Source organism: Hypanus sabinus, chromosome 8 (assembly GCF_030144855.1).
Source record: "Hypanus sabinus isolate sHypSab1 chromosome 8, sHypSab1.hap1, whole genome shotgun sequence".
Taxonomy (NCBI): Eukaryota; Metazoa; Chordata; class Chondrichthyes; order Myliobatiformes; family Dasyatidae; genus Hypanus; species Hypanus sabinus.
This window is the reverse complement of record NC_082713.1, coordinates 111,522,502-111,539,351: the sequence shown is the minus strand read 5'-3', so window position 1 is coordinate 111,539,351 and position 16,850 is coordinate 111,522,502.

Below are 16,850 nucleotides of genomic sequence, written 5' to 3'. Positions count from 1 at the left end.
CCTCTGCATTATTGAGCCACAGAGGGACTTGTTTTCACTGACCAACCAGAGGAAGAGGGTTTAAAGTAACCACATCACCACCAAAAAGAAAATGTCCATACGAGGGGTGATTGATAAGTTTGTGGCCTAAGGTAGAGGGAGTCAATTTTAGAAAACCTAGCACATTTATTTTTCAACATAGTCCCCTCCTACATTTACACACTTAGTCCAGCGGTCGTGGAGCATACGGATCTTGGACCTCCAGAAAGTGTCCACAGCGGGGGTGATTGATAAGTTGGTGGCCTAAGGTAGAAGGCGATGAGTTATACAGCTCTCGTTACATGCACGTGCAGTTCAACTCTTTGAGTGATTATGCAGAAAGTTTGAAGTTAATAATGCACCAGGGGTGATTGATAGGTTTGAGGCCTAAGGTAGAAGGAGATGAGTTATTAACTAAAAACTTTCTGCATAATCACTCAAAGAGTTGAACTGCATGTACATGTAACGAGAGCTGTATAACTCATCTCCTTCTACCATAGGCCACGAACTTATCAATCACCCCTGCTGTGGACACTTTCTGGAGGTCCAAGATCCGTATGCTCCATGACTGTTGGATTAAGTGTGTAAATGTAGGAGGGGACTATGTTGAAAAATAAATGTGTTAGGTTTTCTAAAATTGACTCCTACTTTAGGCCAGGAACATATCAATCACCCCTCGTATACTTAAAAAAGAGAAATACTTACAGAGTCATTGAGAGAAACAGCATGGAAATAGGCTCCAGCCCACAATGAGTCCATGACAATAACCAGACTCAGCTTTCTAACTTAATTGTCAATCAACCATACAGGAATACCCATGAATACGGCCAAACAGAACAGTGATACTCCAGGATTAAGGTGCAAAACACAGTGCCAACAGTCCTACATAGCACAAGGCACATATAACAGTAAAATACAATCACGTAAGAAATATATACTGTGACCGAGGACACACAGCTCCTTCATTTATTACACATACATTAGAAAACAACAGTGAAATTTGTCCCCCCCTCCCCCCTCCCCCCTCACTATCATACAAGGCACCAAACAGTCCTTCCAGGTGAGGCAATACTTCACCTGTGAGTCTGTTGGAGTCATTTACTGTACCTGGTGTTCCCGGTGTGGCCTCCTGTATATTGCTGAGACTCAACGTGGTTTGGGAGACCACTTCACCAAGCACCAGAAAAAGCAGGATCTCCCAGTACCTATTTTAATTCCTCTTCCTAGCTCTTTACATCACTACGCCCACTCTCCCGGTTTCACCTATCACCTACTACCGTCCTAGTATATAAAAACGTAGAAACATACAAAACCTACAGCACAATACAGGCCCTTCGGCCCACAAAGTTGTGCCGAACATGTCCCTACCTTAGAAATTACTAGGCTTACCCATAGCCCTCTATTTTTCTAAGCTCCATGTACCTATCCAAAAGTCTCTTAAAAGACCCTATTGTATCTGGCTCCACCACTGTTGCCGGCAGCCCATCCCACACACTCACCACTCTCTGCGTAAAAAACTTACCCCTGACATCTCCTCTACCTGCTCCCCAGTAAATCTCCTCTGCACCCTTTCTATGGCTTTCACATTCTTCCAGTAGTGAGGTGACCAGAACTGAGCACAGTACTCCAAGTGGGGTCTGAACAGGGTCCTATGTAACTGCAACATTACCTCTCAGCTCTCAAACTCAATCTCATGATTAATGAAGGCCAATACACTGTATGCCTTCTTAACCACAGAGTCAACCTGTGCAGCTGCTTTGAGCATCCTGCGGACTTGGACCCCAAGATCCCTCTGATCCTCCACATTGACAAGAGTCTTAAGGCTGATTTATACCTTTGCATAGGCGTACGCCGTAGTGAGCATGCGTTGGTGTGCGCCAAAACGCTAGTTGGCGGTGGGGTTTCTATGCCGCTGTGTTGAGTTTCTTCATGAGAGACATGGACGAGGAAATGCATTTCAAACATTTTTGCATGTCGGCAGGTAGGTTTGATGATTTGGTTCATCTATTTTGCATCGCTGTACAGACATGGCGGAGAAGAAGCAACTGGAAATGCAATGGTACCAAGTGGACCAATCAATGTTGTTGCGGTCTGCATCACCACAATGTGTGAGTAACTTTTTTGGGGAGATGCACGTCACCCTACGGCATAGGGTACATGGTACCTACAGCGTAAATGAGACACGGAAGTATAAATCAGCCTTTGCCATTAATACTATATTCTGCCATCATACCTGACCTACCAAAATGAACCACTTCACACTTATCTGGGTTGAACTCCATCTGCCACTTCTCAGTCCAGTTTTGCATCCTATCAATGTCCCACTATAACCTTTGACAGCCCTCCACACTATCCACAACACCTCCAACCTTTGTGTCATCAGCAAATTTACTAACCCATCCTTCCACTTCCTCATCCAGGTCATTTATAAAAATCAGGAAGAGTAGGGGTCTCAGAACAGATCCCTGAGGCACACCACTGGTGACCGGCCTCCATGCAGAATATGACCCGTCTACAACCACTTTTTGCCTTCTGTGGGCAAGCCAGTTCTGGTTCCACAAAGCAATGTTCCCCTTGGATCCCATGCCTCTTTACTTTCTCAATAAGCCTTGCATGGGGTACCTTATCAAATGCCTTGTTGAAATCCATATACACTATATCTACTGCTCTTCCTTCATCAATGTGTTTAGTCACATCCTCAAAAAATTCAATCAGGCTCATAAGGTATGACCTACCCTTGAAAAAGCCATGCTGACTATTCCTAATCATATTATACCTCTCTAAATGTTCATAAATCTTGCCTCTCAGGATCTTCTCCATCAACTTACCAACCACTGAAGTAAGACTCACTGGTCTATAATTTCCTGGGCTATCTCTACTCCCTTTTTTGAATAAAGGAACAACATCTGCAACCCTCCAATCGTCTGGAACATCTCCCGTCCCCATTGATGATGCAAAGATCATCGCCAGAGGCTCAGCAATCTCCTCCCTCACCTCCCACAGTAGCCTAGGGTACATCTCATCCGGTCCCAGCGACTTATCCAACTTGATGCTTTCCAAAAGCTCCAGCACATCCTCTTTCTTAATATCTACATGCTCAAGCTTTTCAATTCACTGCAAGTCATCACTACAATCACCAAGATCCTTTTCCATAGTGAATACTGAAGTAAAGTATTCATTAAGTACCTCTGCTATTTCCTCCAGTTCCATTCACACTTTCCCACTGTCACACTTGATAGGACCTATTCTTTCACATCTTCTCCTTTTGCTCTTCACATAGTTGTAGAATGCCTCCTTAATCCTGCCACCAAGGCCTTCTCATAGCCCCTTCTGGCTCTCCTAATTTCCTTTTCAAACTCCTTCCTGTTAGCCTTATAATCTTCTAGATCTCTAACATTACCTGGCTCTCTAAACCTTTTGTAAGCTTTTCTTTTCTTTTGACTAAATTTATTACAGCCTTTGTACATCACTGTTCCTGTAACTTACCATAACTTCACTGTCTCATTGGAACATACCTATGCAAATCTCCACTCAGATATCTCCTGAACATTTGCTGCATTTCTTCCGTACTTTCCCCTGAGAAGATCTGTTCCCAATTTAAGATTCAAATTCCTGCCTGATAGCCTCGTAATTCCCCTTACTCCAATTAAACGCTTTTCTAACTTGTCTGTTCCTATCTCTCTCCAATGCTATTATAAAGGAGATAGAATTATGATCACTATCTCTAAACTGCTCTCCCACTGAGAGATCTGATACCTGACCAGTTTAATTTCCCAATAACAGCCTCTCCTCTTGTAGGCTTATCTACACATTATATCAAGAAACTTTCCTGAACACACCTAACAAACTCCACCCCATCTATACCCCTTGCTCTAGGGAGATGCCAATCAATATTTGGGAATTTAAAATCTCCCATCACAACAACTCTGTTATTATGACACCTTTCCAGGATCTGTTTCCCTATCTGCTCCTCAATATCCCTGTTACTATTGGGCAGCCTATAAAAGACACTCAATAAAGTTATTGACCCCTTCCTGTTCCTAACCTCCACCCACAGAGAGTCCGTAGACAATTCCTCCATGGCATCCACCTTTTCTGCAGCCGTGGCACTAACTCTGATCAGCAGAGCCACACCCCCATCTCTTTTGCCTCCCTCCCTGTCCTCTCTGAAACATCTAAAACTCGGCACTGCCCCTGAGCCATCCAAGTCTCTGTAATGGCCACATCATATCTTCCTCCCCTCTCCCCCCCCCCACCCCCATCTTCTTACTCTGACTTCTCATCTTTTTTCTCCAGTTCTGATTAAGATCTTGGCCCAAAACATTGACTGTTGACTCTTTTTCATAGATGCTGCCTGGCCTGCTGAGTTCTTCCTGCACTTTGTGTGTGTTGCTGGGATTTCCAGCATCTGCAGATTTGCTGTTGTTTGAGAAATGTGTCATTTGTGTTCACGAGCAGCACACCCAAGGATGTGCCGGGGGAAGCCCACGATTGTAGGCATATATTCCGCACCAACGTAGCATGCCCACAATGTTCATCAGAACAATACAAGCAGCTGCAGCAGCAACAACAGAACAAGTCCTTTCCCCACCCACCCACACACACAGACATGCCTCCAACCTCAGGACAGGCCACCTCTGGGCCTTCAGCTATTTACACTAGTCACAGATAAGACCAAAAGACATAGAACCAGATTAGGCCATTTGGCCCATCAAGCCTGCTCCACTATTCCACCATAGCTGATTTATTATCCCTCTCAATCCTGTTCTCCTGCCTTCTACCCATCACCTTTGACCCCCCCCTGACTAATTATCTATCAACCGCCACTGTAAATATACCCAACAACTTGGCCTCCACAGCCATCTGTGGCAATGAATTCCACAGATTCACCACCCTCCTTTCTTTAGGAGGCTAAAGAAATTCCTCCTCATCTCTGTTCCAAAGGGATATTCTTGTATTTAACCAACCAGCAATTTACAGAATCCTAAATTGATCGAGTTTTTTATTACCATGACCATAAGATATTGAAGCAGAAGTAGGCCATTCGGCCCAATGAGTCTGCTCCACTATTCAATCATGGGCTGATCCAATTCTTCCAGTCATCCCCACTCCCTGCCTTCTCCCCATACCCTTTGATGCCATGGCTAATCAAGAATCTATCTATCTCTGCCTTAAATACACCCAATGACTTGGCCTCCACAGTCGCCCATGGCAACAAATTCCACAGATTTACCATCCTCTGACTAAAGTAATTTCTCTGCATCTCTGTTCCAAATGGACATCCTTCAATCCTGAAGTTGTGCCCTTTTGTTCTGGACTCCCCTACCATGGGAAATAACTTTGCCATATCTAATCTGTTCAGGCCTTTACACATTCGGAATGTTTCTATGAGATCCCCCCTCATTCTCCTGAACTCCAGGGAATACAGCCCAAGAGCTGCCAGACGTTCCTCATATTCTCTCCACATTCTCACCAGCTCTTTCCCCAATCCTACCACTCGCCTACACACTACCAGTCTGCATGCCTTTTTGATGTGAGAGTAAATTGCAGTACGTGGACGGTATCCATGTAATATAGGGGGAAATACAAACTTCTCACAGACAATGCCTGAGGTGAAGACTGAACCCATGTTCCTGGGCCTGAGAGGACGCAGCCCTGCAGCTGCACCACCCTTGCTCTTACCGCCTGTTACACCACTGGTGTTTCAGGCATTAATGCAGTCCCTAGGTCTCTGGAGGTGTTCATCATCATGCCAGTAGCTCCCTCTCAGCTTTCATTGCTTGTCAGTCATTCAAGGGCCAGCTGGAAACTCAGCAGACCATTTCACTCAGATACAGAAGGATTCTTCATTGCTGTTTCTGTAACAATTTTGTTTTACTGGTCAGGGTTGTTAGCCCTGAGCTGAACCCTGAACCTGGAGGACTGGTGGACCACTCTTAGTCTGACCTGTACCCTTTGGCCTGTTTGGCATGGGTTATCCTACCAAGAGCCAAAGTATAAAGCCCTGGCTCCAGCCCTGGAGACCTAGAGGCTCTCAAGGTCATTGAGGCATGCAACCCTCCAACCCTACGCCAAGGTTGTGGTCCTCTTGGAGGACCCTCACTATAAATCACAGCAAGAGACAGAGAGTTGAAGAGGTAAAAGAAACTCGGAGAGAAGCTGTTTTTTTTTAACTGATTAGGGCAAAGAGGCTAGACTGCGCAGGCGCGTGACGTAGCGCGCCAAAGGTTTAAAAGGAAAGACTGCCATATACAGCGGCCATCGTCGGAGTGGACCGAGGCAGAGTGGGTCGGCTTTGGCTCAATCAGGCTTCGGCGAGAACAGGCAGAGGCGAGCTTTGAACGGGGCACAACTGCGCAAGTGTGTGAAAGTCGGCCCGTGTGGCAGCGGGAGAATTTAAATAGCGAGCAGAGGCTGAGTACGAGCTTCACTCCAGATGAGGTGAGGCCGGGTAAACTCCTTTAATTAATCTAATTAGCTTAGGAGTAGGTAATGGAGGCAGCAGTTAGGGCAGTTGAGTGCTCCGTTTGCAGTATGTGGGAAGTCAGGGCAAGCACAGCTGTCCCTGATGACTACACCTGCAAAAGGTGCATCCAGCTGCAGCTCCTGACAAACCGTGTTGGGGAACTGGAGCTGGAGCTGGATGAACTTTGGGTCATTTGGGAGGCAGAGGCAGAAATAGACAGGAGTTTCAGGGAGATAGTCACCCCTAGGAGTCAGGAGACAGGTAGTTGGGTGACTGTCAGGAGAGGGAAGGGGAATAGACAGGAAGAGCAGAGCACCCCTGTGGCCGTTCCCATCAACAATAAGTATACCATTTTGGATACTGTTGGTGGGGATGACCTACCAGGGACAAGTTGCAGTGGCTGCGTCTCTGGCACTGAGACTGGACCATCGGCTCAGAAGGGAAGGAGGGAAAAGAAGAGAGTAGTAGTGATAGAGGATTCGATAGTTAGGGGGACAGATAGGAGGTTCTGTGGAAGAGATCGAGAATCCCGGATGGTCTGTTGCCTCCCTGGGGCCAAGATCCACAATATCTCAGATCGAGTTCTCAGTATTCTCAAGAGGGAGGGTGAGCAGCCGGATGTCGTAGTCCGTGTAGGGACCAATGCCATGGGTAGGAAGAGTGAGGAGGTCCTGAAAGGCGACGCTTTAGGGAGCTTGGTTCCAAGTTAAAGGACAGGACCACCAGGATAGCAATCTCAGGATTGCTACCAGTGCCACGTGCAGGTGGGTTTAGAAATAGTAAGATAGTGCAGATCAACACGTGGCTGAAGACATCGTGCAGGAGGGAGGGCTTCAGATTTATAAGTAATTGGGCCGTTTTCCAGGGAAAGTGGGATCTGTTCCGGCGGGATGGTTTACATCTGAACTGGAGGGGGACAAATATTCTTGCAGGTAGGTTTGCTAGAGAGGCTCCAGTTGATTTAAACTAGATACGAGGGGGAGGGGAACCAGAGTGCAGGAACAAATATATGGGAGAAGGAAGAAAAAGAAGAATGTAAAGTTCTTTGTACTGTTAGAGATAAACAGAGAAGAGGAGGTGGAGAATTTCTTAAATGCATTTATTTTAATGCTAGGAGCATTGTAAGAAAGGTGGATGAGCTTAGAGCATGGATTGATACCTGGAAATATGATGTTGTAGCTATTAGTGAAACATGGTTGCAGGAGAGGTGTGATTGGCAACTAAATATTCTCGGATTTCGTTGCTTCAGGTGTGATAGAATCGGAAGGACAAGAGGGGGAGGTGTTGCATTGCTTGTCAGAGAAAATATTACAGTGGTGCTCTGGCAGGATAGATTAGAGGGCTTGTCTAGGGACGCTATTTGGGTGGAATTGAGGAATGGGAAGGGTGTAGTTACACTTATAGGGGTGTATTATAGACCACCTAATGGGGAGCGAGAATTAGAGGAGCAAATTTGCAAGGAGATAGCAGATATTTGTAGTAAGCACAGGGTTGTGATTGTGGGAGATTTTAATTTTCCACTCATAGACTGGGAAGCCCATACTGTAAAAGGGCTGGATGGTTTGGAGTTTGTAAAATGTGTGCAGGATAGTTTTTTGCAGCAATACATAGAGGTACCAACTGGAGAGGGGGCAGTGTTGGATCTCCTGTTAGGGAATGAGATAGGTCAGGTGACGAAGGTATGTGTTGGGGAACAGTTTGGGTCCAGTGATCGCAATGCCATTGGTTTCAATATAATTATGGAGAAGGATAGGACTGGACCCAGGGTTGAGATTTTTGACTGGAGAAAGGCTAACTTTGAGGAGATGTGAAAGGATTTAGAAGGAGTGGATTGGGACAATTTGTTTTATGGGAAGGATGTAATAAGAGAAATGGCGGTCATTTAAAGGTGAAATTTTGAGGGTACAGAATCTTTATGTTCCTGTTAGGTTGAAGGGAATGGTTAAAAGTTTGAGAGAGCCATGGCTTTCAAGGGGTATTGAAAACTTAGTTAGGAAAAAGAGAGATATCTACAATAAATATAGGCAGCATGGAGTTAATGAGGTGCTTGAGGAATATAAAGAATGTAAGAAGAATCTTAAGAAATTAGAAAATCTAAAAGAAGATACGAGGTTACTTTGGCAAGTAAGGTGAAAATAAATCCGAAGGGTTTCTACAGTTATATTAATAGCAAAAGGATAGTGATGGATAAAATTGGTCCCTTAGAGAATCAGAGTGGACAGCTATGTGTGGAGCTGAGAGAGATGGGGGAGATTTTGAACAATTTCTTTCCTTCAGTATTCACTAAGGAGAAGGATATTGAATTGTGTAAGGTAAGGGAAACAAGTAGGGAAGTTATGGAAACTATGACGATTAAAGAGGAGGAAGTATTGGCGCTTTTAAGGAATATAAAAGTGGATAAATCTCCGTATCCTGACAGGATATTCCCTAGCACTTTGAAGGAAGTTAGTGTAGAAATAGCAGGGGCTCTGACAGAAATATTTCAAATGTCATTAGAAACGAGTTTGGTGCCGGAGGATTGGCATATTGCTCGTGTGGTTCCATTGTTTAAAAAGGGTTCTAAGAGTAAACCTAGCAATTATAGGCCTGTAAGTTTGACGTCAGTGGTGGATAAATTAATGGAAAGTATTCTTAGAGATGGTATATATAATTATCTGGATAGACAGGGTCTGATTAGGAATAGTCAGCATAGATTTGTGCATGGAAAGTCATGTTTGACCAATCTTATTGAATTTTTTGAAGAGGTTACTAAGAAAGTTGACATTGTCTATATGAACTTCAGTAAGGCCTTTGACAAGGTTCCACATGGAAGGTTAGTTAGGAAGGTTCAATCGTTAGGTATTAATATTGAAGTAGTAAAATTGATTCAACAGTGACTGGATGGGAGATGCCAGAGAGTAGTGGTGGATAACTGTTTGTCAGGTTAGAGGCCAGTGACTAGTGATGTGCCTCAGGGATCCATACTGGGTCCAATGTTGTTTCTCATATACATTGATGATCTGAATGATGGGGTGGTAAATTGGATTAGTAAGTATGCAGATGATACTAAGATAGGTGGCGTTGTGGATAATGAAATAGGTTTTCAAAGCTTGCAGAGAGATTTAGGCCAGTTAGAAGAGTGGGCTGAATGATGGCAGATGGAGTTTAATGCTGATAAGTGTGAGGTGCTACATTTTGGTAGGAATAATCCAAATAGGACATACATGGTAAATGGTAGGGCATTGAAGAATGCAGTAGAACAGAGTGATCTAGGAATAATGGTGCATAGTTCCCTGAAGGTGGAATCTCATGTGGATAGGGTTGTGAAGAAAGCTTTTAGTATTGCTGGCCTTTATAAATCAGAGCATTGAGTATAGGAGTTGAGATGTAATGTTAAAATTATAGAAGGCGTTGGTAAGGCCAAATTTGGAATATTGTGTACAGTTCTGGTCACCAAATTATAGGAAAGATTTCAACAAACTAAAGAGAGTAAGAGAAGATTTACTAGAATGTTACCTGGGTTTCAGCACCTAAGGTTGAACAAGTTAGGTCTTTATTCTTTGGAGCATAGAAGGTTGAGGGGGGACTTGATAGAGGTATTTAAAATTATGAGGGGGATAGATAGAGTTGATGTGGATAGGCTTTTTCCAGTGAGAGTAGGGGAGATTCAAACAAGAGGACATGAGTGGAGAGTTAGGGGGCAAAAGTTTAAGGGTAACATGAGGGGGAATTTCTTTACACAGAGAGTGGTAGCTGTGTGGAACGAACTTCCAGTAGAAGTGGTAGAGGCAGGTTCGGTATTGTCATTTAAAGTAAAATTGGATAGTAAATGGACAGGAAAGGAATGGAGGGTTATGGGCTGAGTGCGGGTCAGTGGGACTAGGTGAGAGTAAGTGTTCAGCACGGACTAGAAGGGCCGGGATGGCCTGTTTCCGTGCTGTAATAGTTATATGGTAATATAGTTATAAACGCAGGAAATTCTGCAGATTCTGGAAATCCAGAGTAACACACACCAGGATGCTGAAGGATCAAGTAACACCTATGATGAAGAAGAAGAAGAATAGCCCTTAACTTGGCAGTGGAGTTATCGGGGCACCGTCATGACGGTGTTTCCGTAGCAAGCTATTCTTGTTTTTACGAGACCAAGTTGCTAGATCAGCATTCAACCAGACTTGGATTCGAACTCAGGAACCTTCACTTCAGAGTCCAGCACTGATATTATTGCACCACCAAATGGGACACCTATGGAGAGGAATAAAGTGTTGATGGTTCAGGCCGAGACATCTTTATCAGGGTAAATATCAGCAGAGCTGCAAGGGAAGGAATAATCAGAACGCGGACTAATTGAACAGCTCCTTCCGAGAGCCAGCACAGAACAATGGGCCAAATGGCCTCCTCCTACACTGTCTGATACAGCAGGTCTGGGCTTCATCCAAAGGATTTACACAGTTTGATGGTGAAAGCCTCTGTCCTTCATTAACCCTTATCCTCACTAGCTGAATGAAAAAAAGGTCTTTAAGAAGATAGGTGCCTGAATAGATGTTTTGTCCAAGGCAAATAGTTTGAGCGGATATTTGTTCCAATGTGGGCAGACGTACCTTGAATCACACAGAACATTTCACACACTGTGCCAAGTGAAAGTGATATTTTGACTGCAGAGCAATAACCTTAGGTGCAAGCACATAATGCATCTTAGGTTACTGGAGACCTCAGGAAAATCTGTACACCAGACTGCAAACAAACCGTGCAGAAAACAGCAAATCTCAGGTATCATATTATAAAAGGGTTCTGTATATACCAATGATCTACATACTAAAGAGTTACTGTACTTTTCCATTGCCCTAAACAGGGATCTGGAACTTTCCAGTGTTACACTAGCAGTGTGGAATAAGGAAAAAGTGAACCTCTTTGTTAACACCCTGCTTTTCCCCTGAAGTATTTTCCAAGTCTCAAGTGACCCCCTGGTACTCGGATTTGGAGAGTGAATTTTAATCTTTGCATCAAGAAAATAAACCTGTTGAAGAGACGAAGACGAACATAATTTAAGACGTGGTTAATTGGGGCTCCTAATGAGATCACTACATGCAGAAGCTAGGAACATTTTGGAACATACAACATGTTCAGCTCTCTCTGGGAATGTGCCATTATTCTTGGAATTTCCTATTAGCTTAATCTGGTTTAAAGGGCCAGAGTTTTGGTGACGAATTGCTTGGCAAACTGCTTCTGCTTTCAGTGGACAAGAAAGCAGACAGAATGTGTCTGTCACTTGCTATTTGATAAACAATAGAAACAAGGTGTTTATGTTGCTGGAGTAATACCAGAGCTAGAGCTAAGTGTCCAAAATCGTATTTGAATCCCACTCCAACAGATGTGAAATTTAGATTTCAGTATATTAAACAAATCTGAAAATGCTGAATCAGTAACAGTGATTAATAGAGACAAAAGAAACTGATAGAAATAAGGAACTACATGAGAGGCACAAAGAGGGTTGATAAGACCAAAAGGCCATAAGATATACAAGCAGGTTTAGGCCATTCAGCCCATCAAATAAACCATCATTCCGTCATGGCTGATTTTTTAGCCCTCTCCACTCCATTCTCCTGCCTTTTCCCCATTACTTTTGTTGTCCTTACTAATCAAAACCTATCAACCTCCACTTTAATTGTACCCAATGACTTGGCCTCCATATCTGTCTATGGCAATGAATTCCACAGATTTACCAGCCTCTGGCTGAAGAAATTCCTCCTCATCTCTGTTCTAAATGAATGTCCTTCTACTCTGAGCCTCTGCCCTCTGGTCCTTGACTACTCCCCTTTAGGAAACGTCCTCTCCACGTCCATTCTATATTCAATAGGTTTCAATGAGATCCCACCCCCCTCACTTTTCTTAACTTCAGCAAGTACAGGCCCAGAGCCATCAAATGCTTGTCATACGTTAAACCTTTCATTTCCAGGATAATTTTCGTGAATCTCCTCTAGAATCAGGTAAGAGAGTTAGAGTCTTTTTCCGCGGGTGTAAATGTCTAATACTAGAGTGCATGGGATTAAGGTGAAGGGGAAAGGTTAAAGCAGGTTTGCAAGCAAAAGTTCTTTTACACAGAGAGTGTTTGGGTCCTAGAACAGATGGTGACAAGGAGGCTAACAGGAGTGAGATAGATTGGCTGGTTGAGTGGTGTCACAACAACCTCACACTCAACATCAGCATGAATTAAATTGAATTTATTTAAATCTTACATCCAACCCAGAATGTGAGGGAGTAAAAATCTTTGTGTTATACTCTGTGGCAATGTACAGACCTGTGAATTTATAAGTCTAATGGCTTGTAGAAAGAAGCTGTTGGTCCTGGCTTTAATGCTGCAGTAACGTTTGCCTGACGGAAGCGGCTGAACCAGTTTATGGTTGGGGTGACTGGTGTCCCCGACGATCTTCCAGCCCTTCTTTCTGCACCTGCTGCTGTAAATGTCCTCAATGAGGTGAAGTTCACATCCACACATGCACTGGGCTGTTCGTACCGCTCTCCGCAGTGCCCAGCGATCAAGGTCGGTGCGGTTACCGTACCAAGCAGTGGTGCAGCCAGTCAGGGTGCTCTCAACGGTGCCCCTGTAGAAGGTCTTCAGGATGTGGGGGGCTCATGCCAAACCTCTTCAGTTGCCTGAGGTGGAAGAGATGCTGTTGTGGTTTTTTTACCACACAGCCAGTGTGTATAGTCCATACAGAGTGCAGGATTCAGGAAAGAGGAGAACACACTCCAGTGCTCATTGAAGGGTCAGCAGTGGAAAAGGTGAACATCTTCAAGTTCTTGGGTGTCCACATCTCAGATGATTTATCCTGGGCCCAACACATTGATGCAATCACAAAGAAGGCATGCCTGCAGTTCTACTTCATTTAAAGATAGGGGGAGATTTTGTAAAACATTTCTTTGCAAAATTTCTACAGCTACATGGTGGAGACTATTCTGCCTAGTTGCATCACAGCGTGGTATGGAAGCTTCGATACATAGGATCACAAAAGGTGTGGAGGCCTGTACTCAATCAGCTCCATCAGAGGCACAACGCACTCCACCACTGAGGACATCTTTAAGAGCGAGTGCCTCAGGAAGGCAGCATCCATCATTAAGGCCCCCCCACCTTTCAGGACATGTCCCCTTCTCATTACTACCATCAGAAAGGAGATACAGGAGCCTGAAGACACATGGGCGATGATTACTAAGGAAAAATGTCACGCAGACCTTACTCAACGCATGTGAAATGCGTGACCTTACCCATACTCAAGAATACCCCAGAAGTGACAGCCTGACTGCTCGAACCTCACGGCATCACAATCCGGCTGCAATTTTAAGGAAGCTTGTCTCAAGAACCAAGGTACCAGTAAAAACAACCAACAAAAGCAACATGGTATACAGGATCACCTGTAGAGACTGCAACAAGAACTATGTCAGCCTGGTAGGATTTAAACTCTCAACTTGTTTACAGGAACACAAACTGGCAGTACGGAGATAAGATCCACTGCCGCTGATCTCAGTATATGGACACCTCTTCAACTGGGACACAACGGAGTTCTGGTGCAGGCACACATAAAAGAGGCCCGAGAATTTTTAGAAGCGTGGTTCTCTTCTGATAAATCTGTAAACAAACACATCAAAATAGATGCCACCTACAAGCTCCTAAGAGCTAAAGAGGCATGAGCCAATAGAATTCAAGGGTCAACTGAAGGGTATCCAATCAGGACTGAGGCAAGCGAATGGAGCCTATATAAATGTGAGCACTCCCAGAGAGAAATATCAACAATTGGAAACTGAGGAGGCCACTTTGACTGCTGATGAAACATCTGTAATCTAATTGCCAAGCTCGGGGAACACCACAACGTTAAACCCCTCAGCCCAAGCTACCAATATTCACCACTATGCTAGACCCACTCAATGTTTTAGGAACACTATTTTACCCTCTCCCATCAAATCTCTGAACGAGCCATGAATCCATGAACACTACCTTGTTATTTCCTTTTTTTGCATTATTTATTTTGTAATTTATAGTAATTTTATATCTTTGCCCTGTACAGCTGCTTCAAAACAACAAATTTCATGTCACTTAAGACAGTGATAATGAACATCTTACAGAGGAGGTGGTAAACACAGATAGGAAAGCAGCTGCGAGATGACATTTCAGTGCAGTTCGTACTTGAACACATCAGGAGAAAGGCAATTCGAGACTGGGTGTTCTGTATGAACCAGGTTAGATTAGGAAGTTTAAGGTCAAGGAACCTTTAGGAGACAGTGGTCATAATATGATAAAATTCACCCTGCAACTTGAGAGGAAGAAGATAAGATTGGCTGCATCAGTATTATAGTGGAGTAAAAGGAAATACAGAGGCATGAGAGAGGATTTTTTTCATTAAGAGCAATCGTGAACAATAGCCGGATCAGAAATGCTGATCAAGTCAACTAGTTCCCAAAGAGAACTCTGATAGGCCAGTCAGATGGTTCACTGCTGCTCAGCGATAGAACATTAAAAAAAAATTGTATGTACAATTAAGAAACATTAAAAAATGGTAGAAATACTGGAGTCATGATGATCATGATTAAGTCTGCTGGAGAGAGACATTTATACACATGCTGTCCTCCGTAATTCAAAGAGATTGAAGGATAAGGTTACAGGGTGACAAAACGTGGCAGGAGCACTTGGAACTAAAAACTAATCCCTACTGGGAGAAAACAGCACCAAGTTTAATTGAAAGAGGATACTAGTAAGGACAATGGTAGAACAGCAATGGCTGGAGTTTCTGGGAGCAATTTGGAAGATGCAGGATTGGTTCATCGCAAAGATGAAGAAGACTTCTAAAATGAGAATGAGGTAACTCTGGCTGACAAGAGAAGTCAAAGACAGCAAAAAAAGCAAAAGCGAAGGCATATAATATGGCAAAAATTAATGGGATGATAAAGGATTAGGAAGCTTTTAAAATCCAACAAAATGCAACTAAAAAAGTGATAAGAACTGAAAAGATGAAAGAATGCTAGCCAACAATATAAAAGATAATGCCAAAGTTTTTTCAGATACATAAAGAATAAAAGAGATGCAAGAGTGGACATCAGACCATAGGAAAATTATGTTGGTGAAGTAGTAATGGGGATCAAATGAATAATTATGTTGTGTCAGTCTTCACTATAGAAGACACCATCGGCATTCCAGAAATTTGAGTGTTGGGGCGGAAGTGAGCATAACACACACAAAATGCTGGAGGAACTCAGCAAGTCAGGCAGTATCTATGGAAATGAATAAATAGTCAATGTTTTGGGCCAAGAGGGCAGCAGAAGGAGATGGGAGTTCAGAGAACAGAGGGATTTGTGGAAGGAGAGGAGGGCAGGGGAAGGAGGACGGAAAAGGTGTGAGGGTAAGGAATGGCAGGGAAAGGAGGAAGGAGTGGGGATGGGTTTGTAGGGAGCATAGGAGACAAAGATAAGCTTGTATGTAGGTGCTGAAGAAATGTTGGAGGAACTTAATGAGTATTTTTGGTCAATTTTCACAGTGGAAACCATCAGCAGTTTGTCATAAATTTGAGAGTGTCAGTGAGCAGAAGTGAGTGTGGTTGCCACCACCAAGAAGGTGCTTGGGAAGCTGAAAGGTCTGAGGGCAGATAATTCACCTGGACCAGATGGTCTACACCCCAGGCTTCAGAAAAAGGTATCTGAAGAGATTGTGGAGGTATTAGTAATGATCTTTAAAGAATCACTGGATTCTGGAATGGTTCTGGAGGACTGGAAAGTTGCAAATGTCACTCCAATGTGCCAGAGCTCTAGTTTCCTCCCATATCCCAAAGATATGCGAGTTGGTGGTTTAATCAATTGTCCCTGGAGTGTAAGTAAGTGGTAGAATCTGGGCGGAGCTGATGGGAATGTGGGGAGGATAGAGTGGAATTAGTGTACATGGGTGCTTAGTAACAAATGTGGACCCACTGATCTGAAGGTCCTCTTTCTGTGCTGTATTTGTTTCCTGACTCTTATTTACTCCAGATTTTGAATTATTCTCACCTGACATCATTACACTTAAGGACTCACTGACTAACACACAGTGCGGAAGGAACTCAGCATGTCAGGTAGTATCTATGGAGGAGAAAGAACAGTCAACATTTCAGGCTGAGTCAACTCATCAAGCCAGGAACCCCTCTTCCTTCCCTTTCTCCCATGGTCCACTGTCCTCTCCTCCTAAATTCCTTCTTCTTCAGCCCTTTACTTCTTCCACCTATCACTTCCCAGCTTCTTATTTCAACCCCCCCCCCCCACAACCCAACCACCTTCCCCCTCACCCGGCTTCACCTATCTGCAGCCTTTCCCCTACTATCTTACTCTGGCTTCTTCCCTCTTCCTTTTCAGTCCCAATGAAGGGTCTCAGACA